Here is a 27,035-nt window from a genome sequence, read left to right on the forward strand (position 1 = left end):
ATCCGCACACATAATAGTTTCATTAGTTCCCTTCAGTGCCAGGGAGACAAAACATATATTTTTTAGGCAATTTTTTGCTCCCTAAACCATAACGTTTTCCAAAAATCGATGCAAAACAAAACAAGCATTGATAAAGCCGAAAGGCTTACAGCCAATGCCTGGCCCATTGGGTTTGCCAGTGCTTGTTTTTTTTTTTATGTCTCTAAGATTTGAGGTCAGTCACAAGGAGGATGGAGATTATTCCCTTGTTGACGACTGATTGATTTAAAAATGTACCCCACAGAATATGTTCTTAATAGGGAAGCTACATCAGACTTATATTTGACAACCTTGGGCATGTAGCATGAAACAAACATCTTGTAGTGTTCAGGGTTGGAAAGGTGGAGGAACATAAACAAACCCACCAGGACCCTAAACATTACCCTGAATATCACTGGAAGTATGCAGAGGGAGCCTAGAATGGGGAAAGAAGGTTGAAACCTAGACACACCCACGAGATTTTTTGGACTTTGCAAAAATGTTAAGTTGTGGTAATAATAAAAAGACTGCCATAGCTGCCAGAGTGTTGCCCAATAATGACCTGTGTGGCAGCACCCAAAATCTTGGTTAGAACACGCACCTCAACTTTAAGGCAAGATGTTGATCATAGAACTAGCTATACTTGTAGAGGCTGAAGGGACTTCCCCAATGACTGTCTGGTTGTAGGATGATACAATCTGATTAGAATCTACCCGGAACTGATTAGATTTTTGTAGCTTTTGATGCAAGATAATAATCCCACATCCAAGTTTAAAGGTTCTCAGTTAGATAGGGTACCACTCTCCGCTCCCTGTTCCCATCTTCAAAATCAGATTGCTGATTGTTATCCACATACATGTAGAAGGCACTCACAGCTTCATAACCTGCTGCCATTGTATAGAAGAGCAACACCTTTAAACAATGCATCAGATTAAAGGTGTTGGTCAATTTGAGAGGTTAGCCCATTTCCCTGATTACTCCAATGGGCAGTGCCCCCAAGGTTGGCAAGGTCTAGAAAAAGTTTCTTCAGGTGATCTAAGGTTCTTTTCAAACTCTTGAAACATTTCTTGACTATTTTTGTAATACCCAGCACCAAGGAATGATCACAACTGTTCATTAAGATGGATGGGCAAGGACTCCGAATACCTTTGGTGTGGTTCGAGGTTTCGGTGATATTTTATATCATAAGAGAAGAAATGCTTTCCAGGGAAAAAGTTCCCTTCTTTCTTGCAGACCAGCAGGAGTTCACCTTGTGACATAAGGATTGCACCCAGGGGCAAACCTTAAAAGGAGGAGCTCCCCACTAACCTGAAATAATAGACATGCAGAACAAAATCTCCATTCAGTGTCTCTCCTTCCAGCTCAAAAATAATGTATACTTAATGCCCTGCCTTCCACCCCCAACAAATTCTGCCCTCTTCCCTATTTTCATCCAAATATTTAAAAATGCTGAATGCCTTAAACCAACCACCATCACCCTTGAAAAACCCTCCAGTCTTCGTAAATACAGAAAAAGAACTATGGCATCAATGCCGAAATAGCTCCCTAGCTCACCACCATTAGTAACTCCCTGCTTGATTCTATCCCAATATATATTTTTAAAAAATACCTGAAGGCGTGCTAACTTTTTCCACTATCTTCCATAGTTACTTCCCTCAACATTTCACAATATTTAAAAAAAATAATAGCTGAAACCACCCTTCCCAACTACCCTCTGCTTCACAGCTCCCACTTCCTATCCGAAGGTGCGCTCTCTACTTTTAATGGGGACGGTTAAAAAGTACTCAAAAACAGCGGTGGCCGCTGCAAATCTCAAGGGGAGGGGCAGGCAGGGTGGGGACAAGTGGGAATATAAAATAATAATCTAAAAAAACGAAACTTACTTGTTTCTGCTGGCGCCGGCCGCCTTGAACCTCTTCCCTCGATGGGGCTGTTTTCCCAGCAGTCCCTGAGACAGCAGCACAGGATCCCCACGCAATCCTGGTGCTGCTTTTATGCTATAGTGCACAGTGCACTCCCCTCAGTGCTCGTCATCCCCAATGCCCCTCCCCTTTAACGGCAAAAGGATTATAAACCTAGGCCCGTATTTATACTTTTTGACGCTAAACTGCGCTAACGCAGTTTAGCGTCAAAAAATTTTGCGCCGGCTAACGTCATTCTGAAGCACCATGCGGGCGCCGTATTTATTGAATGGCGTTAGCCGGCGCAAGCAGACCGGCGCTGCCTGGTGTGCGTGGAAAAAAAACACGTACACCAGGCAGCGCCGGCGTTGGGAAAAATGGCGCTAGGGCGTCTTAAAAATGGTGCAAGTCAGGTTGACGCAAAAAATCGCCTCCACCCGATTTGCGCCATTTTTAACGACGCCCAGACGCCATTTACATGACTCCTGTCTTAGTAAAGACAGGAGTCATGCCCCCTTGCCCAATGGCCATGCCCAGGGGACTTATGTCCCCTGGGCATGGTCATTGGGCATTGAGGCATGTAGGGGGGCACAAATCAGGCCCCCCTATGCCAAAAATGTTTTATTTTTTTAAAAAAATTATACTTACCTGAACTTACCTGAATGTCCCTGGGGTGGGTCCCTCCATCCTTGGGTGTCCTCCTGGGGTGGGCAAGGGTGGCAGGGGGGGTCCCTGGGGGCATGGGAGGGCAGCTGTGGGCTAATTTTGAGCCCACAGGTCCCTTAACGCCTGCCCTGACCCAGGCGCTAAAATCCGGCGCAAATGCGGGGTTTTTTGCCCCGCCCACTCCCGGGCGTGATTTTTGCCCGGGAGTATAAATACGACGCATTAGCGGCGCAGTAATTTTTTTAGACGGGAACGCCTACCTTGCATCTCATTAACGCAAGGAAGGCGTTCACGCAAAAAAATGACGCTCTTTCCTCATACTTTGGCGCTAGACGCGTCTAACGCCAAAGTATAAATATGGCGTTAGTTTTGCGCCGAATTTGCGTCGAAAAAAACAACGCTAATTCGGCGCAAACGGAGTATAAATATGCCCCCTAGTTTATTATCTGTTCAGTGTTAAAGGATTTGCAGCGGTTGATGCTGGTAGAGTGTGCGGGGGGCGGGGGGACTGCCACTGGCTGTTACCAGAGCAAATTAAAATTTTTGGTCAACTGAGGCTCACTCACGTTTTGGCAGTCGAAAGTATGAGAGCACTGCCGACAATCCCCCACCTCGACTAGTCTCCACAGACCTAAGATAGGCAGAAGAGGGCAGGTGCGACTGCAGATCAGTGTGTGCAAAGTGCTTGCTTAATCTCACTCAGAGCAGCGAATAAGTCAGTTGAATCCAATGTATGTCTGTTAGACCTGACAGCCTTAGGGTAGTCACCCCTAACTTTTTGCCTACCTCCCTCCTCTTTTTGGATACTGTTTTTGCTGGTTTTTAGACTCTGCGCACTTTACCACTGCTAACCAGTGATAAAGTGTATATGCTCTCTCTCTGTAAACATGGTAACTTTGGATCATACCTGATTGAACTATTTAATCTACTTATAAGTCCCCAGTCATGTGCACTCCAGGTGCCTAGGGCATATAGATTAAATGCTACTAGTGGACCTGCAGCACGGATTGTGCCACCCACTTAAGTAGCCCCTTTTCCTTGTCTCAGGCCTACCATTGCTAGGCCTGTGTGTGCAGTTTCACTGCCACCTCGACTTGGCATTTAAAAGTACTTGCCAAGCCTAGAACTCCCCTTTTTCTGCATATAAGTCACCCTTAATGTGTGCCCTGGGTATCCCCTAGAGCAGGGTGCTGTGTAGGTAAAAGACAGGACATGTACCTGTGTAGTTATATGTCCTGGTAGTGTAAAACTCCTAAATTCGTTTTTGCACTGCTGGGAGACCTGCTCCCTTCATAGGCTAACATTGGGACTGCCCTCATACACTGTTGAAGTGGCAGCTGCTGATCTGAAAGGAGCAGGGAGGTCATATTTAGTATGGCCAGAATGGTAATACAAAATCCTACTGACTGGTGAAGTCGGATTTAATATTACTATTCTAGAAATGCCACTTTTAGAAAGTGAGCATTTCTTTGCACTTAAATCCTTCTGTGCCTTACAATCCACGTCTGGCTAGGTTTAGTTGACAGCTCCTTGTGCATTCACTCAGACACACCCCAAACACAGGGTACTCAGCCTCACTTGCATACATCTGCATTTTGAATGGGTCTTCCTGGGCTGGGAGGGTGGAGGGCCTGCCCTCACACAAAGGACTGCCACACCCCCTACTGGGACCCTGGCAGACAGGATTGAACTGAAAGGGGACCTGGTGCACTTCTTAGCCACTCTTTGAAGTCTCCCCACTTCAAAGGCACATTTGGGTATAAAACAGGGCCTCTGCCCTACCTCATCAGACACTTGCTGGAGAAGAAACCGGAACCAGAAACTACATCCTGCCAAGAAGAACTGCCTGGCTGCTCAAAGGACTCACCTGTCTGCTTTCTACAAAGGACTGCTGTCTTGCTGTTGCCCTGCTGCCTTGCTGAACTCTTGTCTGGCTGTGAAAGTGCTCTCCAAGGGCTTGGATAGAGCTTGCCTCCTGTTCCCTGAAGTCTCAGGACCAAAAAGACTTCTTCCTTTCACTTGGACGCTCCGTGCGCCGAAAATTTCGACGCACAGCTTGCTTCGCGGCGAGAAAAACGCCGCACACCGACGCTGATCGACGCGACGCCCTCGGGACGATCGAGACTTCGACGCATAACCTCGCAAGGACAAAGCCGCCCGACTTTCCAGGAGAAATCGACGCGACGCCTACCGTGAGTGCGAAACTTTGACGCACGGCCTCGCAAGGACAACGCCGCCCGACTTCCAAGGAGAAATCGACGCGACGCCTGCCGTGAGACCAAACTTTCGACGCACGGCCTCGCAAGGACAACGCCGCCCGACTTCCAAGGAGAAATCGACGCGACGCCTACCGTGAGATCGAAACTTCGACGCGCAGCCCCGCAGAACGACGCGCAGCCGGAAAACAAGCAGGAGAATCCACGCACAGACCCGGGACATCTGGTAATCCCCGCGATCCACAAAAAGAGACTGTCTGCGCGCCGGAAAACGACGCCCGACTTCCCCGCGTGGAAAAGAACGACGCAAGTCGGTGTGTGCTGAGAGGAAATCGACGCACACCCCCTTTTTTCCACGCATCTCTTCACCTGTGGCCCGCTGAGGAGATTTTCCACCAGAAACCAGGTACTTTGTGCTTGAAAGACACTTTATTACATTCTAAAGACTTAAGACCCTTTATATCACTTTCCTGTGATAGTTCTACAATTTTCCATTGCATCTTTATTCTTTTTTTTTTTACCTACAATTATCTTGATAAATATTATATATTTTTCTAAACACTGTGTGGTGTATTTTTGTGGTGCTATATGGTGGTATTGTATGATTTATTGCACAAATACTTTACACATTGCCTTCTAAGTTAAGCCTGACTGCTCGTGCCAAGCTACCAGAGGGTGGGCACAGGATAATCTTGGATAGTGTGTGACTTACTCTGACTAGAGTGAGGGCTTTTGCTTGGACAGAGGGTAACCTGACTGCCAACCAAAAACCCCATTTCTAACATTGGTGATCAGCGGTGAGGATAGGACTTGTATTTGTGCAGTGACATACAGTAGCTAAGTATTTCACTACCTACCCACAGTTGAAGGTCAACTTGGTTTTTATCTCTTTTTGAAAATCCGTTTTTTTCCTGACAATTTTCAAAAACTAAATCCTCACTCAACATGTCTCTGACTGGGTCTCAGACAGGGGACTTTGACCTAGTCCAGTTGGATACATACACGGTCAAACAACTAAGAGGATTCTGCAGGGCATTAAGGGTACCCACCCAAGGGGCCTCCAGAAAGGAGGACTTTCAAGTGGCGCTGAGGGCCTGGGCAGAAGCCCATTTAGAGGATGATGAGGAAGAGGAGCCAGAAAATGGCCCCTCAGAAGGATTTTCACTATCTATGGATGGTGTTACCACTGCAATTGTGCACCCTTCCAGACCAGGGAGCAGTGTCTCCATGCAAAGCCTGACCGCAGAGGAAAGGAGAGAGGAAAGGGAGTTCCAATTGCAAATGGCAAAACTGAAAATTGAGGCACAACAGGAGGAGAGGAGGGCAGAAAGAGAAGCCAAACAAGCTGAGGCTGAAAGAGCAGCCAAACAGATTGAAGCTGAAAGGGCAGCCAAACAAGCTGAGGCTGAAAGAGCAGCCAAACAGATTGAAGCTGAAAGGGCAGCCAAACAAGCAGAAGCTGAAAGAGCAGCCAAACAAGTGGAAGCTGAAAGAGCGTTGGCTGAAAAGAAACTATTGTTGGCTCATGAACTGAGTCTCAAGGAGCTGGAGATCAAGGCAAGACAGTCTGAATCCAGCAATAATGGTGGCAGCATACAGACAGGACCTGCTGGAGAAAAGAAGGTTCGTATACCCAAAAATGTGGTGCCCAGTTTTGTGGTGGGAGATGACATAGATAAATGGTTAGCTGCTTATGAAGTTGCACTAAGGGCTCATGAGGTTCCTGAAGGGCAATGGGGGGTAGCTATGTGGGGTTATGTGCCGCCATTGGGGAGGGACACACTTCTCACATTGGATCCACCGGATCAAAACACATACCCACTCCAGAAAGCCACTTTACTTGCCAAGTTTGGGCTGACCCCTGAGGGATACCGTCAGAGGTTCAGGGACAGCACCAAACAAACCACACAAACATGGGTAGATTTCTTTGATTTCTCTAGTAAGGCACTGAATGGATGGGTGCGGGGCAACAAAGTAGCAGATTATAAAGGTTTATATGACTTGATCCTGAGAGAGCATATGCTTAATGTTACTTATACCGATTTGCGCCAGCACCTAGTGGATAGTAAGCTGACTGATCCCAGGAAGCTTGCTGAGGAGGCGGACCTCTGGGTTAGCACCAGAGTGTCCAAGAAGGTACATGGGGGGGACTCCCACAAAGGTGGACAGGGTTCCCAACAGAAGAAAGAGGGGGGAGATAAACTTACAGATAAGGAACTCTCTAAAGGCCCCCAAAAGAATTCCCAGGGAGGGGGTGGCAACCCTTCCTTTTCCAAATTTGGGAAAAAGCCAGGGACATTTGACAGGTCAGGAAAATCTAGCCCCAAATGCATGGAGTGTTACCAATATGGTCACTACAAAGGCGATCCCCAGTGCCCCAAGAGGGCACCGTCCACTACTGGACAGGTCCCTGGGTTGACTAGTGTAGCGCTCGGGGGGGAGATGGACCCAGATAGCTGTGGGGGACAGGTAGAGATTTCCCTAGTGTCCCTGGGAGAAGGAGAAATGATGTCCAAGGTCCACATGCCTAAAAATACTTCCAAGTACCGGCAGTGGGTCCTCATTGATGGGCAGAAGGTGGAGGCTCTGCGTGACACAGGAGCCAGTATGACTACTATCAAGAGTCAGCTGGTGTCCACAGAGCAGATAATCCCTAATACATTCCACCAGGTCATAGTCGCTGACAATCGCGAGAGTCACCTACCGGTGGCTCGGGTTCCCTTTGAGTGGGGGGGGGTCTCTGGTACTCTGAAAGTAGCTGTGAGTCCTGCCATGCCTGTAGATTGTCTGTTAGGCAATGATCTAGAGCATACTGCTTGGAAAGAAGTAGAGCTCAGATCTCACCTGGAGATGTTAGGGTTACCTGAGTGGGTCTGCATGACCACCCGGTCCATGGCTGACCGAGAGGGAAGTCAAGGGCATCTGGAGCCTGGAACGATGGCCCAGAGAGCTGCCAAGAGGAGGGACGAGGGGCGTGGGAAACCGGCCCCAGAAGTTCCCACAGTGGCTGACGGGGCTCCTGAGGAGGAGACTCCCGAGCCAACTGGGGAAGACATTGCCACCCTAGGTGACTTACCTGAGCTTGCTGGCTGGCAAGTTGAGGGTGGACCCACCAGGGAGGAATTCTGCAAGGCGCAGAAAGAGTGTCCCACTCTAGAAGGGTTGAGGAAACAAGCCTTAAACCAGGCAGCAGGTGACGCCTCTGGCAATCACCACCTATATTGGGAGAATGATCTCCTCTACAGTGAGCCTAGGGTTCCGGTCTTTGGGGCAGCACGTGTGCTGGTGGTCCCCCAATGTTACCGAGCCTTCCTACTGGGTCTGGCTCACGACATTCCCCTGGCAGGACATTTGGGACAAGACAAGACCTTCAACAGGCTTGTCACCCACTTTCACTGGCCCAAAATGAGGACACACTCAGACAAATTCTGCAGGGCTTGTCCTACCTGCCAGGCTAGTGGTAAAGCAGGAAAGAGGGTTAAAACCCCCCTGATTCCACTTCCTGTCGTTGGCACCCCCTTTGAAAGGGTGGGCGTCGACATTGTTGGCCCCTTGGACCCCAAAACTGCCTTAGGCAACAGGTTTATCCTGGTTTTGGTGGACCATGCCACCCGGTACCCAGAGGCAATCCCTCTGAGGACCGTAACTGCATCGGTGGTAGCCAGAACCCTGATGGGGATATTTACCCGTGTGGGATTCCCCAAGGAGATAGTGTCTGACAGAGGCACTAACTTCATGTCCGCGTACATGAAGCATCTGTGGGATGCGTGTGGTGTAACCTACAAGTTCACCACACCCTATCACCCCCAGTCTAATGGGCTTGTGGAGAGATTCAACAAGACCCTGAAAGGCATGATTGGTGGCCTCCCTGAGGCCATGAGGCGTAAATGGGACGTCCTCTTACCATGCCTTCTCTTTGCTTACAGAGAGGTCCCCCAGAGGGGGGTAGGGTTCAGTCCCTTTGAGCTTCTCTATGGGTACCCCGTCAGGGGACCCTTAATCATTGTCAAGGAGGGATTGGAGAACGCTCCAAAAACACCCCCTCAGGACGTGGTCAGCTACATGTTGGCCCTCCGCAATCAGATGACCCGCTTCTGGAAAGAGGCCCAAAGTAACCTGGAGGCCAGTCAAGAGGTGATGAAACAATGGTATGACCAGAAGGCCACTCTGGTAGAGTTTCAACCTGGAGACAAAGTGTGGGTAATGGAGCCAGTAGAGCCCAGAGCTCTCCAGGACCGCTGGTCTGGCCCATTTGAAATAAAGGAGCGGAAAGGGGAGGCCACTTACCTAGTGGACCTCCAAACCCCTAGGAACCCCCTAAGGGTGCTCCACGTGAACCGACTAAAAGCTCATTTTGAGAGGTCGGAGATCAACATGCTTCTGGTCACAGATGAAGGAATGGAAGAGGAGAGTGAACCTCTCCCTGACCTCCTCTCTGCCCAAGAAGGTGATGGGTCCGTAAGCGGGGTCATTCTGTCTGACTCCCTGACTCTAAACCAGAAAGGAGACTGCTATGAGCTGTTGGAGCAGTTCTCCCCCCTCTTCTCCCTTACTCCTGGACTGACCCACCTCTGTGTTCATGATATTGACACCGGTGACAGTCTCCCTGTGAAGAACAAAATTTACAGGTTGTCAGATAAGGTGAAGGCCAGCATCAAGGAGGAGGTCTCCAAGATGTTGACGCTAGGGGTTATTGAGAAGTCCAGTAGTCCCTGGGCCAGCCCAGTGGTGTTGGTCCCTAAGGCTACTGCCCCAGGCGCGAAGCCAGAACTCCGGTTCTGCGTGGACTACCGGGGTCTCAACTCAGTCACCCGGACTGATGCTCACCCCATCCCCCGAGCTGATGAGCTCGTGGACAGGCTAGGCGCTGCCAAGTTCCTGAGTACGTTTGATCTTACTTCAGGGTACTGGCAGATCGCCCTGACTGAGGGGGCTAAGGAAAGGTCCGCCTTTTCCACCCCTGACGGCCATTACCAGTTCCGGGTGATGCCGTTTGGATTGAAAAATGCCCCCGCTACCTTCCAACGGTTGGTTAACGGGGTCCTGGCTGGCAAGGATGCCTTCTGTGCAGCCTACCTGGATGACATAGCTGTCTACAGTTCCAGCTGGGAGGAACACCTGCTCCACCTCAAGGAGGTGCTTCAGGCCCTGCAACAGGCAGGCCTGACCATCAAGGCTAGTAAGTGCCAGATTGGGCAGGGTTCCGTGGTGTACTTGGGACACCTAGTAGGTGGTGGCAAGGTGCAGCCACTCCAGGCCAAGATCGAAACTATCAAGGCCTGGCAACCACCTCAAACCCAGACTGAGGTGAGAGCCTTTTTAGGCCTCACCGGATACTACCGCCGGTTTGTCAAGGGCTATGGTACCATTGTGTCCCCCTTGACAGAACTCACGTCCAAGAAGCAACCTAGGTTGGTGAATTGGGCAGAGGCTTGTCAAAAAGCCTTTGACGCCCTGAAGGAAGCCATGTGCACGGCCCCCGTGCTCAAGGCCCCTGACTACTCCCAGGAATTTATCGTGCAGACAGACGCTTCAGAGCATGGCATAGGGGCAGTCCTAGCACAGCTGAATGAGGAGGGCCAAGATCAACCGGTAGTCTTTATTAGCAGAAGGCTATTACCACGGGAACAGAGGTGGAGTGCTATTGAAAGAGAAGCTTTTGCTGTGGTCTGGGCACTAAAGAAGCTGAGGCCCTACCTGTTTGGGACTCACTTCCTAGTTCAGACAGACCACAGGCCCCTCAGATGGCTCATGCAGATGAGGGGTGAGAATCCAAAACTTCTGAGGTGGTCCATTTCCCTACAGGGGATGGACTTTACGGTGGAACATCGCCCAGGGGTTGACCACGCCAATGCTGATGGTCTCTCCAGGTACTTCCGCCTTAGCGATGAGAGCTCCCAGGAGGTCGGGTAGCTCTCCCCACTTTCAGCTGGGGGGGACACATGTTAGACCTGACAGCCTTAGGGTAGTCACCCCTAACTTTTTGCCTACCTCCCTCCTCTTTTTGGATACTGTTTTTGCTGGTTTTTAGACTCTGCGCACTTTACCACTGCTAACCAGTGATAAAGTGTATATGCTCTCTCTCTGTAAACATGGTAACTTTGGATCATACCTGATTGAACTATTTAATCTACTTATAAGTCCCCAGTCATGTGCACTCCAGGTGCCTAGGGCATATAGATTAAATGCTACTAGTGGACCTGCAGCACGGATTGTGCCACCCACTTAAGTAGCCCCTTTTCCTTGTCTCAGGCCTACCATTGCTAGGCCTGTGTGTGCAGTTTCACTGCCACCTCGACTTGGCATTTAAAAGTACTTGCCAAGCCTAGAACTCCCCTTTTTCTGCATATAAGTCACCCTTAATGTGTGCCCTGGGTATCCCCTAGAGCAGGGTGCTGTGTAGGTAAAAGACAGGACATGTACCTGTGTAGTTATATGTCCTGGTAGTGTAAAACTCCTAAATTCGTTTTTGCACTGCTGGGAGACCTGCTCCCTTCATAGGCTAACATTGGGACTGCCCTCATACACTGTTGAAGTGGCAGCTGCTGATCTGAAAGGAGCAGGGAGGTCATATTTAGTATGGCCAGAATGGTAATACAAAATCCTACTGACTGGTGAAGTCGGATTTAATATTACTATTCTAGAAATGCCACTTTTAGAAAGTGAGCATTTCTTTGCACTTAAATCCTTCTGTGCCTTACAATCCACGTCTGGCTAGGTTTAGTTGACAGCTCCTTGTGCATTCACTCAGACACACCCCAAACACAGGGTACTCAGCCTCACTTGCATACATCTGCATTTTGAATGGGTCTTCCTGGGCTGGGAGGGTGGAGGGCCTGCCCTCACACAAAGGACTGCCACACCCCCTACTGGGACCCTGGCAGACAGGATTGAACTGAAAGGGGACCTGGTGCACTTCTTAGCCACTCTTTGAAGTCTCCCCCACTTCAAAGGCACATTTGGGTATAAAACAGGGCCTCTGCCCTACCTCATCAGACACTTGCTGGAGAAGAAACCGGAACCAGAAACTACATCCTGCCAAGAAGAACTGCCTGGCTGCTCAAAGGACTCACCTGTCTGCTTTCTACAAAGGACTGCTGTCTTGCTGTTGCCCTGCTGCCTTGCTGAACTCTTGTCTGGCTGTGAAAGTGCTCTCCAAGGGCTTGGATAGAGCTTGCCTCCTGTTCCCTGAAGTCTCAGGACCAAAAAGACTTCTTCCTTTCACTTGGACGCTCCGTGCGCCGAAAATTTCGACGCACAGCTTGCTTCGCGGCGAGAAAAACGCCGCACACCGACGCTGATCGACGCGACGCCCTCGGGACGATCGAGACTTCGACGCACAACCTCGCAAGGACAAAGCCGCCTGACTTTCCAGGAGAAATCGACGCGACGCCTACCGTGAGTGCGAAACTTTGACGCACGGCCTCGCAAGGACAACGCCGCCCGACTTCCAAGGAGAAATCGACGCGATGCCTGCCGTGAGACCAAACTTTCGACGCACGGCCTCGCAAGGACAACGCCGCCCGACTTCCAAGGAGAAATCGACGCGACGCCTACCGTGAGATCGAAACTTCGACGCGCAGCCCCGCAGAACGACGCGCAGCCGGAAAACAAGCAGGAGAATCCACGCACAGACCCGGGACATCTGGTAATCCCCGCGATCCACAAAAAGAGACTGTCTGCGCGCCGGAAAACGACGCCCGACTTCCCCGCGTGGAAAAGAACGACGCAAGTCGGTGTGTGCTGAGAGGAAATCGACGCACACCCCCTTTTTTCCACGCATCTCTTCACCTGTGGCCCGCTGAGGAGATTTTCCACCAGAAACCAGGTACTTTGTGCTTGAAAGACACTTTATTACATTCTAAAGACTTAAGACCCTTTATATCACTTTCCTGTGATAGTTCTACAATTTTCCATTGCATCTTTATTCTTTTTTTTTTGACCTACAATTATCTTGATAAATATTATATATTTTTCTAAACACTGTGTGGTGTATTTTTGTGGTGCTATATGGTGGTATTGTATGATTTATTGCACAAATACTTTACACATTGCCTTCTAAGTTAAGCCTGACTGCTCGTGCCAAGCTACCAGAGGGTGGGCACAGGATAATCTTGGATAGTGTGTGACTTACCCTGACTAGAGTGAGGGCTTTTGCTTGGACAGAGGGTAACCTGACTGCCAACCAAAAACCCCATTTCTAACAATGTCCTAACAGCTTTATCTGCAAGTCATACACAACACAGGCCTTGTCATATCTTAAAGTAGCATCTAGGACCTGTTCTCAATAATTGACAAGCTCAGAGATATTTGTGTGCAAATCATATCGCCTCATAGCAGGCTGCAGAGGCCTGCCTATACTGGTTGTTAATGGACTAGATCCAGAGCTATAGTCCCGAACATGGAGAGGGCCTTAAATAACTTGTATAGTTCAGGGCAGAAGTGCTACTAGAACATTCCAGCCACTGAGGATAGAATGATCTAAATTAAATAGGGAGAAACAAAAGGCAAACATTGGATTGGTGAAGCATAAGGCCTATATTGGCTATTATTGGCCCTAGGCCACTACACTTTCTTCAATGGAGCTTTCAACATTCCAAACTGTTAACTGTATTCTGACGAACTAACTGCTTTTCTCTAAACCTTCTAGAGGTTATTGCAACTACAACAATTTATACAACAGCTAAATGATATTTTTAAATCAGTGAAAAAAATGTAAACGTGGCTCATTTTCCAATATTATAACCAGAATGTAATTTGTTTCCGTGTCCAGCTTGACTTGTACTGTTCTGATACACTCATGCGTACCTTCTTCCCGTCTGTCCAGGGTTTCATATACTTAGTGCTGTCGTGCTTTTTGAGTAAGTAGTCTTCGTGCCTCATTAGCGGATGCAAGGAGCAGTATACCAGCAGGTGGGGGGATTGTAAATCTGGGTTAGGCTTAAATTGCCTAATTCGGTTGAGCATAATCATGCAGAATTACCTAATCACTGGAGATGTATAAAAAGCCAAGCCAGAGGAGGAGTCCTCTATGGTGCTGAGCTGTGGGGATATGGCAAATCTTCTCCGCCAGCAACAACGTATCCTTCAACCACTCCTCCGAGATACACTGGACCGACCACAGATGTGTATACTTCACCTTCATGCGCAAGACCCACTACCTTCGCACACAACTAATCACCCGCAGACCCTTGAACAAAATCTCCACAGAACAGCTACTTTCCACTCTCAACCATAACCAACCTGCCACCACCCCCGATGCCAACAACGCAGCCCTCAGCCTCACACAGTGGATCACCAACTGCGCCGACAACCTCGCCCCCCTCAGAAACCTCTCAAGACAGACCGACATCAGGAAATCTCCTTGGTTCACAGACGCCCTCAAAGAATCCAAGAAAACCTGCCGCACCCTCAAAAAAACCTGGCCAAAGAACACATTGCAGAGAACATGTCAGCCCTCAAGACCGCCTCCCGTAAACACCACCAGCTGATCCGCTCCACCAAAAGGGCATCTTTCAAAGAGAGACTGGACAAGAACACCCACAACAGCAAAGAACTCTTCAACATCGTCAAAGAGCTCTCCAATCCCAATGCCAGCTCCAACACCATCACGCCCTCACAAGACCTCTGCAACTCCCTCGCTACTTTCTTCCATCGAAAGATCACCGACCTACACGTCAGCTTCGGACCCCAGATCCCGCCGACCACCACTGATCTCACAGCCCCAACCATCACCCTCAACGCATGGACCCCCATCAGCTCCAAAGAGACGAGAACCACCATGAACACCATCCACTCCCGCGCCCCATCGGACCCGTGCCCCCATCACATCTTCAACAAAGCCAACGCCATCATCGCCCCCTATCTCCAGAGCATCATCAACAGCTCGTTTGCCACGGCCACCTTCCCCGAGAGCTGGAAACACGCTGAAGTCAACGCTCTCCTGAAAAAACCTACAGTGGACCCCAACGACTTGAAGAACTTCCGCCCCATCTCGCTCCTCCCCTTCCCGGCCAAGGTCATCGAGAAGGCCGTCAACAAGCAACTGACCAACTTCCTCAAAGACAACAACTTGCTCGACCCCTCCCAGTCTGGCTTTCGGGCCAAACACAGCACGGAAACTGCCCTCATCGCAGTCACCGACGACATCAGAACCCTTATAGACAACGGAGAAACAACCGCCCTCATCCTCCTTTACCTCTCGGCTGCCTTCGACACCGTCTGCCACCGCACCCTAATAACCCGCCTCCGCTCCACTGGTATCCAAGGACAGGCCCTGAACTGGATCATCTCGTTCCTCTCGGACCGAACCCAAAGAGTCCACCTCCTGCCCTTCCGCTCAGAACCCACCGAGATCATCTGCGGCGTCCCACAAGGCTCCTCACTCAGCCCTACTCTCTTCAATATCTACATGAGCCCCCTCACCAACATCGCTCGCAAACACAACATCAACATCATCTCCTACGCCGACGACACCCAGCTGATACTCTCCCTCACCAAAGACCCAGCCACCGCCAAAGCCAACCTGCAGGATGGAATGAATGACGTCGCACAATGGATGAAGCTCAGCCGCCTGAAACTGAACTCAGACAAGGCGGAGGTCCTCATCCTCGGAAACTCCCCGTCCGCTTGGGACGACTCTTAGTGGCCCACGGCCCTGGGCACAGCACCAACCCCCTCAGACCACGCACGCAACCTCGGATTCATCCTGGACCCCCTTCTCACCATGACCAAGCAAGTCAACGCCGTCTCGTCTTCTTGCTTCCACACCCTTCGAATGCTCCGAAAGATCTTCCGCTGGATCCCCGCCGATACCAGAAAGACTGTTACCCACGCCCTCATCACAAGCCGCCTGGACTACGGGAACACCCTATACGCAGGAACCACCGCAAAACTTCAGAAATGTCTTCAGCGCATACAAAACGCCTCTGCACGCCTCATCCTTGACGTACCCCGCCACAGCCACATATCCGCCCACCTGAAACACCTGCACTGGCTCCCCATCAACAAAAGGATCACCTTCAGGCTCCTCACCCATGCACACAAAGACCTCCACAATAAGGGCCCCGAATACCTCAACAGTCGCCTCGCCTTCTACACGCCCACCCGTCAACTTCGCTCAACCAGCCTCGCTCTCGCCACCGTCCCTCGCATCCGCAGAACCACCGCTGGAGGTAAATCCTTCTCCGATCTGGCACCCAAGACATGGAACTCCCTTCCTGTCCACCTCAGGAATACTCAGGACCACTTCGCCTTCAGGAAGCGTCTCAAGACCTGGCTCTTCGAGCAGCAGTAACCCCCCCCCTAGCGCCTTGAGACCCTCACGGGTAAGTAGCGCGCTCTATAAATGCCTTGATTGATTGATTGATTGAATCTGATAGTTGCACGGTTAGCATCAGTTTCGCCTGCAAGTTTAACTGATAGTCTTTTATTAGCTAAGTGCCACTATGAACTTGAGCCTTATCTTGATATGAATTTAGGACCTCATGCACGTGCACTTTACATCAGGTTGAGAATTGGATCACTACCTTTACGGGCCTTTACTTTTAGATGGAAGCAATCCTAATGTTGAGTCGATCTTTGGCTGATGGGGTGTATGACCACAGAAAATATTGCCCACGTTCTATTCCACTGTCCGGCATATAATAGGCGGAGGGTGTGCTGGATTAGGCCTCTCTGTAAGTCCTTGGGTATTAGAGATCAGCACTCGGCCCTTAGGACCTGCAGAACAAATCTGCACTGGACTGTGGCATGCGCATTGGCAAAATTCTTAGAGGCAATATGGCACATCAGAACTAAACTCTTGACTACCAATGCATACATTGTAATGAGTAGTTTATAATGGTGCCCTTTTGTATTCTTAACTTATGTATACATATACATTTATTTTTTGTACAGGATATTTTAACAAAGAATTGTACCTGTAAATATGCTTTAACTTGTCCCAGTGTCCCGAGTGTACATATTGGAAGACAATTTATATTTTAAACTTTCTGAAATGTTATTTTTAAGCTAATGGATTTTTTAAATTAGTTTTAAGAATTTAATGCCTTTCTTTTTTCTTTTTTATAATGTGCTTGTATTGAAGATTGTGTGATAAACTTGCTTTAAGGGCATTATTTTGCCGAAATAAACCTTGATTGATTGATTGATACCTAAGCATTCCGCAAGATTAGGTTTGAATTATGCTAGACGAGTAATTCTGCATTTAGCACTATTTCTTAGAGCAAAAATGCATTTTGTGCTAAGAAATAAGTTTAAATGCAACAGAACATGAATAATGAGCTTGAGCAGCCACTTGCACTTGCTAAATGTACTCTTGGGGTAGGATTTCTAAGGATGCATTTTGCACTAAGAAACAGTGCTAAATGCAACAGAACACGAATAGCGAGTGGCCACTTGCTGAATGGGCTTTTGTAGTGGATTTTGTTCCCCAAAATTACTCTCAGTTATGCAACGAGGAGAAATCACATAATTATCACTAATTCTGCATCAATGAGTAATTTAGAATTACTGAAATTACTTCAATTAATCTGGCTTAACAGAAATTCTGCCCAGGTCTACTGTACACCTCTAGGAGCATTTAAGAGTGGTGGCCTTAAATTACTGGGTTTGTAAACTGTAGCCCTAGTTTTACCAGCTGTGAATATGCACCCCTTATAATTACAAGAGAGTGCAGGGGCTGCAGGCACAAAAAAACAACACTACCCCAGAAAAGCCAAAGACTTCCTTCTCCCAAAACACCTTCTCTTCCAGAGGGCAAACACCCCCCACTTCCACTGATACCACCTGCTGTGAGATGAGTATTGATGCTGTATAACAGAAAGGCCACCTCTGTACCAGGACAATTTCATACCACATCTTAAATAAAATTAACATATCATGTTGTTTTCACAGCACCGAGTTCTTTGGTGTTGTTATAGTAGGGAGTGGCATGTGAATTTTCCTTTTTTAGTCCACCAGTAGCAAATTGGGTTAACAATGACTTGAAAGTGATTTTTCACAATGTTTTACAAAGTGCATGTATCACACTCAATCACTGTAATATTATGGTGAATCGTCTCTCGTTCCGAAAAACTATTTCTCTTGTCCAACATTTTTCTTAAATCATGGTTCGTTTGGATTTTCAGGAAATTCCTTTTTTACATTCATGATTAGTTTTTGGAGCAACCAGAATTTATAAAACTGTTAGGTGCAGTCCCCCGCTAGGGCGGAGAAGCATCGCACCCCCGCCAGCAGCAGCAGCTGAAAACCTTTTACCAAAAAACAATACTAAACTACGTTTATTATTGTTTTTTGGTAAAAGGGGTGGGGCCACAGATTCTGACGAGCACTGATGGGGAGTGGACAACACTCCCACTCACTGCTCATGTATTTTTGGCCGGCTGCCTCGGGCCAAACACACATGCGGAGTAGGCTCTCTCCAGCCCGGCACTGTGTTGCCTGGTTGGACAGAGCAGGCACAGGCTCCCAGTCTGCCGGGAAGCAGCCTGGCTGAGCGCTTACAGCAAATCCTAATGCTGCTCTGAACAACCTCAGGATTGGCTGCAGGGCAGGCTGGAAGCAGCGTGGTTGTGACAGCGGCAGCAGCAACGATTCAGCTAAGTTTTTTTTTAAATTAATTCCCCACCAAGCCCCCCCTACACTGAGTGCATGCCGCCCGCCCCTCTTTAGCACCACGAGCACCCCCTGAAAACTGTGGCTATTTTTTTCAATTTTGTCTATTTTTTTTTCGAATCTTATTTTATATTTTACAGCTGCTGAATTTAGATGAAACTTTTCCAAATTACTCAGGCCCAGCCGTCATCTCAATCTGTAAGTAGGATAGTGAGGCATGCGTTATCTAGTTGCCATTTACAGAGCGCACGTCAACCCTGCGCTTCATGGCACTGGAAAGAGATTGAAAGACAGGTGCGTATCTTGGTCAGTAAGACTGGAGGGGTGTGAGCTTCAGATTTCCCAACAATCACGCTGGCATATCATTTTAAAATAAATTATACGACAAGCAGGGTGCACAAGAGGGGCTAAATGGACAGCAGAAAAAGAGGAACAGGGATTGTTAGGCGTGTTGATTGAGAGGAAGCACATTATTGTGTGAAATAACCAACATGTTCAAAGTCTTTCCAAACAAAGAGAGGGAGTGTGTGTGTCCATTTCTGTGTGTTTGTGTGTAAACATTCCTGGTGAAATCTGACAGACACCTCACCATACCCGACTGAAAACACCTGTACCCAACTATTTATCACAAAATACATTTATTAAGGGGGTGTAACACCCCAAACACCCCTCAAAGCTACACCCCTTCAGAAAGAAGCTAAACCTGGATCCTCTCGAGCACTGAGAAGCACTGTACGGACTGTTGTGTTTGCTAACAGCGCAGCTATAAAGATACAGGCTCCAAGATCTTGAAATTACAGTTTCTGAAAGATAACATTTTCCTTGTGTACTGTATGTTTATTGCCTTTCACTGTTCCCACCGAGTCCTCTATATTTACACATTGACTAATGTGTGAGAAGTGCTCTTGAGTCTTCCAAGGGCTGTTGTCTAAAATACAATTACACAAAACTACCCCAAATCGTTATGTTTTTTTCATGTCAAGTGTTCTTAGTATTATACACCCTGGTTACAGCGAAATAGCAGGATTCTAATGCCTTTTTCAAAATCAATACCTGTTTGCAGCATCCTTGGGTATTTCAGCCAATCTGAAATAATGGAGATTGATTTTTTTCCAATCACTAAGAAAGCAGCAGGAGAAAGACTGCAATTGCATCACGCTCCTCTGAATTTTCTTTAGTTGTCTTTTGACAGTCTTTTTGGGCTCCATCTGTATTACAATGAACCAGTAAGCTTCCATCCCTGATCTACACATGGAAATTGTCCGACTGTCACATATGTCTTGGTACTGTTATACTCCTCTCCACCTCACATACTGAGAAATGAATAAACATGTTGAGGCAATTTATGAAAAGTGGCGCAGCACCTGGTGCAGCATCACTTTTCTTAACGCCCTTTAGCACCACCGTAATGCCACCATGTTTGTGTCATATTTAAAATACGGCACACCATGTCAGTAGTCAGGGGTACTACCGTCATCATTTTTTACCCTAGTCTGGCACTTTGCATCATTAGCGTCAAAAATATTGACGCTTGTTAGACCTGGCAATATTGGCATGGTCTCCCTTAAATTTTTGCCTCTACTTCCCAAGTTGTTTCTGTCTGCTGGGCTCTGTTTTGTTTGCTCTGGACACTTTAACATTGCTGACCAGTTCTAAAGTGTTGCCTGTATAAATTGTATGGGTACATTGGCTTATCCATGGTTGCCATATCTGATTTACTAGTAAGTCCCTAGTAAAGTGCACTAGAGGTGCCCAGGGCCTGTAAATCGAATGCTACTAGTGGGACTGCAGGACTGGTTATGCCACCCACATTACCAGCCCTGTAAACATGGCTCAGGCCTGCTATTGCAGTGTCTGTATGTGCAGCTGTATACTGCCAATTCGACTTAGCAAGTGCACCCACTTGCCAGGCCTAAACCTTCCCTTTTTATACACGTAAGGCACCCCTCAGGTAGACCCTAGGTAGCCCCAAGGGCGGGGTGCAGTGTATGTTAAAGGTGGGGCATGTACTTATGTGTTTTACATGACAGTTAAATACTGCCAAAATCGTTTTTCACTGTTGCAAGGCCTATCTCTCTCATAGGTTAGCATGAGGGCTGCCTTTAAATATTATTAAAGTGCAGATTCCATTTTGGGGCAGATAGACATGCGGAGTTTGGGACCTCTGAATTGACAATTTAAAAATACATCTTTTAATGAAGTTGGTTTTTCGATTGTGTGTTTGAAAATTGCCATTTTGGAAAGTAGGCATTTTCTTGCTTAAACCATTCTGTGACTCTGCCTGCTTGTGGATTCCCTGTCTGGGGCAGTTTGACAGGTGGGCTGTTTGCACCTCTCCTCTAGACAGTGACACAAAGGGAGCTGGGGTGTAGCCTGCATATCCTGATAGGCCATCTGGGCTGAGGGGAGGGGAGAAGTGGTCACTTACACCTGAAAGGGCTGTGCCTGCCCTCATACAATGCAGTCTCCAACCCCTGTTGTGGGTCTGGGGCCAGGCCTGGACAAGGCAGGATCTTAAAAACAACTGAGTCTTCTCTTTGAAGTAGGCCTACTTAAGCAGAGCACCCAAAAACCCTGAAAATCAGATGACTTCTGGAACCAAGTGGAACCTCTGCCAAGAAGAAGAGCTGGAGGCTAAAGGAGGAGTACTGACACCTTGCCTGTGCTTTGCTGGGTTGGCCTGCAGTAGCTACTTCTGCCTGAGAGAGGATAAAGACTGACTTTTGTGTGACCTTCCACTGGTGAAGAATCTCCAAAGGCTTGAACTGAGCTTGCCTTCTGTTGTTGAAGTCTCAGGGACATCAACAACTTCTCTCTGCCAGCACCTGGGCTTTCTGTTGAGAGTCCTGCCTTCCAAGTGGTGCCCTAACTTGTCTCTGGGCCCTGGAAAGGTGAAGCTGGTGGAAAAAGACAGTAATCCACACCAAGACTGCTGTGCGGGAACACTTTCGATGCACCACCTGCCTCGCGGCAGATAAAGGACGTGCCGCTGGCCTCGCAGTTAAAATTTGTTGCTCCACCTGCATCCCAACTGGAGAAATGACACAACACCCGCAGCGGCTGCTGTTAATGATGCAAGCCCCGACACAGCGTGGTTTCTTGACACCGTGCAACGGAATTTCAATGCAACATCGCTGGGCACAGAAAATCAACGCAAAGCCTGCCCTGACCCGGGGTGCCCATCTGGATTGACGCATCGCTCTCTTGCGAGAAAGAAGAAACAAATCAAGCCGTCTCGACTGGAGAAGGAACGACGCACGTTCTCGCTTGTTGGTGAGTAATCAAGTCATCGATGGCATTTTTCGACACCCGTGTAGCTTTATTGTGATGCTACCCAGGTACATTTGCACGCTGACAATGTTTGCACTGTTTTCTAAAGGATTAAGGGCCTGATTCTAACCTTAGCGGACAGCGGAGGCCGTCCGCCAAGGTTCCGCCGCCAAATGACCGCACCGCGGTCACAAGACCGCGGCGGCCATTTTAACATTTCCTCTGGGCCGGCGGGCGCTCTCCAAAAGAGCGCCCGCCGGCCCAGAAGAAATGCCCCTGCAACGAGGACGCCGGCTCAGAATTGAGCCGGCGTAGTTGCAGGGGTGCGACGGGTGCAGTTGCACCCGTCGCGTATTTCAGTGTCTGCATGGCAGACACTGAAATACTTTGCGGGGCCCTCTTACGGGGGCCCCTGCAGTGCCCATGCCATGGGCACTGCAGGGGCCCCCAGGGGCCCCGCGGCACCCCCTACCGCCATCCTGTTCCTGGCGGGAGACCCGCCAGGAACAGGATGGCGGTAGGGGGTGTCAGAATCCCCATGGCTGCGGAGCGCGCTCCGCAGCCATGGAGGATTCCCCCGAGCAGCGGAAAGTCGGAGGGAGACCGCCGACTTTCCGCTTCTGACCGCGGCTGAACCGCTGCGGTCAGAATGCTCGTGGGAGCACCGCCAGCCTGTTGGCGGTGCTCCCGTGGTCGGGGGCCCTGGCGGCCACCGGCCGCCAGGGTCAGAATGACCCCCTAAGACTCTTAGGCCCTAATTACAACCCTGGCGGTAAATCCCACTGACCGCCATGCTGAAGACCGCAAATATACCGTTGCAGCTGCGGAATTCCACTACAGGTATTACAACCCACATCTCGGAATCCGCCACAATACAGACACCCACACAAGTCCGCCACACCAAAGGTCAGTGATAAACTGGAGATACCAAAACCTACACCGTCACGCCAACAAACATACGCCCACACTATCACGACCCACGAATCAACGCAGCGGTCTTTCAACCGCAGTAATCCATTGGCGGTACACACCGCGGCGCTCAAAATACACACACATTTACAAAACACAACCACATTGGACAATTCAAACTACACACACCTGATACACATACACACACCACACCCACACACCCACAACACTATAAAACACACACCCACATTACCCGCAAACCCTTACAACAAACAAATTTGGAAGAAGCCCAGAGAGAGAGATTAGCAAGCACAACACCTGCATCCACAGACACACAACACCATCACTCATACGACATCCACACACCTCAAACAACACACACAAACACATCCCCCTACACATCACAAAGACACCCCAGGTTTTCTGAGGAGGAGCTCAGGGTCATGGTGGAGGAAATCATCCGGGTAGAGCCACAGCTTTTCAGATCACCGGTGCAGCACACCTCCATTGTGAGGAAGATGTAGCTATGGCGGAGAATCGTCGACAGGGTCAACGCAGTGGGACAGCATCCAAGAACACAGGATGACATCAGGAAGAGGTGGAACGACCTACGGGGAAAGGTGCGTTCCATGGTTTCAAGACACCAGATTGCTGTACAGAGGACTGGCGGTGGACCCCCACCTCCTCCCCCAAAACTAACAACATGAGAGGAACAAGTCTTGGTAATACTGCATCTTGAGGGCCTCGCAGGAGTAGCAGGAGGACTGGACTCTGGTAAGTCATATCTTTAATACCATATCCCCCACACCCCACCTGCATGCCATCACATTCCCCTACCCTTACCTTCACTCCCATCACTCCATAATCTCACATATATCCCACTATCACAACCCACACATCTCAATACCAAGGCCCTGCATGCAACACCTATGCATGGACCACCGTCACCAAAGCATGTCCAGTACAGATACCCACACAGACCCCAAACCAACTACCATAAAAGGGCAAACACAATGATGTAAGCACAGGAGTAGAGGGTACCTCTACCAATGCACAACATGGCACACACAGATACTATCACTATGCATTTACACCCCAACAGGACCCCTACCCAATGTCACCGGACAGGAGGTGCCAGACATATCCAGTCGTCCCCCAGAAGGGGCCCACAGTGATGACAGCAGCTAGGCACGCCTAGATCAAGATGACCAGCCCGGCCCATCAGGGACCTCTGGACAGTCGGTTCCCCTGCCACTGTCACTAGCCACCACAGAGACTCCCCCCTCAGGAAACACCAGCACAGCACCCACCCAGCAGGCCAATCCCTCTGTCCACAGGGCACGTCAATCAGCAGTGTGTCCACCACTACAGGGAACCCAGGTAAACTCACCAACCCAAGAAAATCAGGGACCTGGGGTCAGTAACAGTGGGCACACGGTTCAGGGGACAGAGGCACAGGATAACAGGGAAGCTGGGAGGACTGCTGTGCGACAGAGCGAGGACAGGCCCAGGGAACCGACACTCGACGAGGCACTCTCCAACATCATGGGAGTTTACAACCATTCCCAGTCAATCAATCAATCGATCACAATATTTATAGAGCGCACTACATACCCGTTAGGGTTTCAAGGTGCTGGGGGGGGGGGGGCTGCTGCTACTGGTCGAAGAGCCAGGTCTTGAGGAATCTCCTGAAGGTGAGAAGGTCCTGGGTCTGTCGGAGGGCGGTCGGGAGGGCGTTCCAGGTCTTGGCGGCGAGATAGGAGAAGGATCTGCCACCGGAGGTCTTGCGTCGAAAGCGGGGAACGATGGCGAGGGCGAGGTTGGCGGAGCGGAGTTGGCTGGAGGGGAGGTAGAAGTCTGTAGTTCAGGTAGGCTGGTCCGGCGTTGTGGAGTGCCTTGTGAGCGTGGGTGAGGAGCTTGAAGGTGATCCTCTTGTCCACGGGGAGCCAGTGGAGGTCCTTCAGGTGGTGGGAGATGTGGCATCGGCGGGGTACGTCGAGGACCAGTCGGGCGGAGGCGTTTTGGATGTGTTGGAGGCGTCGGATGTCTTTAGCTGGGATGCCTGTGTAGAGTGCATTGCCGTAGTCCAGTCTACTGCTGACGAGGGCCTGGGTCACCGTTTTTCTGGTTTCCGTCGGGATCCATTTGTAGATTCTACGTAGCATGCGGAGGGTGTTGTAGCAGGAGGAGGAAACTGCGTTGACCTGCTTGGACATGGTGAGGGCGGAGTCGAGGACGAAGCCCAGGTTGCGTGCGTGGTTGGTTGGTGTTGGAGGAGGTCCCAGTGCGGTGGGCCACCAGGAGTTGTCCCAGACAGAGGGGGTGCGGCCGAGGATGAGGACCTCCGTTTTGTCAGAGTTCAATTTCAGGCGGCTTTTTCTCATCCATTCGGCGATGGACTTCAGTCCTTCATGGAGGTTGGTTTTGGCGGTGTGTGGGTCTTTGGTGAGGGAGAGGATGAGCTGGGTGTCGTCGGCATAGGAGAGAATGTTGAGGTTGTGCTGACGGGCCAGTTGTGCGAGGGGGGCCATGTAGACGTTGAACAGCGTTGGGCTTAGGGAGGAGCCTTGGGGTACGTCGCAGATGATGTTGGTGGCTTCAGGGCGGAAGGGAGGGAGTCGGACTCGCTGGGTTCTGCTAGAGAGGAAGGAGGAGATCCAGTTGAGGGCTTTTTCTTGTATTCCAGCTTCGTGGAGGCGTGTTAGTAGGGTGTGGTGGCAGACCGTGTCGAAGGCTGCGGAGAGGTCCAGGAGGATGAGGGCTGATGTTTCGCCGTTGTCCATGTGCTGTCTGATGTCGTCTGTGGCGGCGAGGAGGGCAGTTTCGGTGCTGTGGTTGCGTCTGAAACCGGACTGGGAGGGGTCCAGGATGGAGTAGTCCTTGAGGTGGTGGGTGAGCTGAGCGTTGACGATCTTCTCGATGACCTTGGCCGGGAAGGGGAGGAGGGAGATCGGGCGCAAGTTTTTGAGGTAGTTGGGGTCTGCCTTGGGTTTCTTGAGGAGGGCGTGGATTTCGGCGTGCTTCCAGCTTTCCGGGAAGGTTGCAGTTTCGAAGGATAAGTTGATGATCTTTCGAAGTTGGGGGGCGATGGTAGAGTCGGCTTTGGTGTAGACGTGGTGGGGGCATGGGTCTGAGGGGGATCCTGAGTGGATGGAGATCATGATCTTGCAGGTTTCCGAGTCATCTACGTGGGTCCAGGCGGTCAGGCGGTTGGTGTAGGTGGAGCTGTCGGAGGTGGGGTCTGGCGGAGGCGTGGTGTTGAGGCTGTCGTGGATGTCGGCGATCTTCTGATAGAAGAAGGTGGACAGGGCGTCGCAGAGTTCTTGGGAGGGTGGGATGTCGTTGGCGTTGGCGCTGGGGTTAGATAGCTCTTTTACGATGCAGAAGAGTTCCTTGTTGTCATGTGCTTTGTTGTTCAGGTGTTCTGTGAAGTGGGAGCGTTTGGCGAGTCGGATTAGCTGGTGGTGCTTGCGGGTGGCTTCCTTGTGGGCTGTCAGGCTGTCTGGTGTGCGCTCGAGGAGCCATTTCTTCTTTAGTTTCTGGCAGGTGCGTTTGGAGGTGATGAGTTCGTCCATGAACCAGGCGGCTTTTTTCTTTCCTTGGTTGTTGGTGGGCTTTTTGGGAGGTGCGAGTGTGTTGGCGCAGTCGTTGATCCACCGTCGTAGGTTGGTGACAGCGGTGTCTGGTTCGGTGGGTTCGGTAGGCGGGTTCTGGGCGAGGGTGCTGGTCAGTTGGTCTTCGGTGACTTTGCTCCAGCGGCGATGAGGTGGTACTTGGGTGCGGTGGTGTTCGGTGTGCTTCTTGAATGTGAAGTGGACGCAGTGGTGGTCGGTCCAGTGGAGTTCGGTGGTGTGGCTGAAGGTGATGTGGTTGCTTGCGAAGAAGATTGTATCGAGCGTGTGGCCGGCGACGTGGGTGGGTGTGTTGACCAGTTGTCTGATGCCGAGGTTGGAGAGGTTGTCGATCAGAGATGTGACTTTGGCGTCGTTGTTGTTCTCCAGGTGGAAATTGAGGTCTCCGAAGAGGATGTAGTCCGTAGAGGCGAGGGCGTGGGTGCTCATGAGGTCGGCGATAGAGTCGCTGAAGGGTGCTTGTGGTCCTGTGGGTCGGTAGATGAGCGTTCCCCTGAGTGTGGTGTTGGGGTCAGTGTGGATCCGGAAGTGCAGGTGTTCGGCGGTCTTGAGGGTGTCGTCCGTGTGGGTATGGATTTTGAGGGTGGATTTGTGGGCGATGGCTATTCCTCCTCCGATTCCGTTGGGGCGATCTCTTCTGGTGATCTTGTAGCCGTCCAGGATGGCTATGGCGATCTCAGGTGCTGAGTAGTCGTTCCACCAGGTTTCGGTCAGGAAGGCTCTGTCTGGGGCGGTGGTGTCGAGCAGGTCCCAGAGCTCGATGGTGTGCTTGCGTGCGGAGCGTGTGTTGAGGAGTATGCAGTGGA

The sequence above is a fragment of the Pleurodeles waltl genome, chromosome 3_1, assembly GCF_031143425.1.
Source record: "Pleurodeles waltl isolate 20211129_DDA chromosome 3_1, aPleWal1.hap1.20221129, whole genome shotgun sequence".
Taxonomy (NCBI): Eukaryota; Metazoa; Chordata; class Amphibia; order Caudata; family Salamandridae; genus Pleurodeles; species Pleurodeles waltl.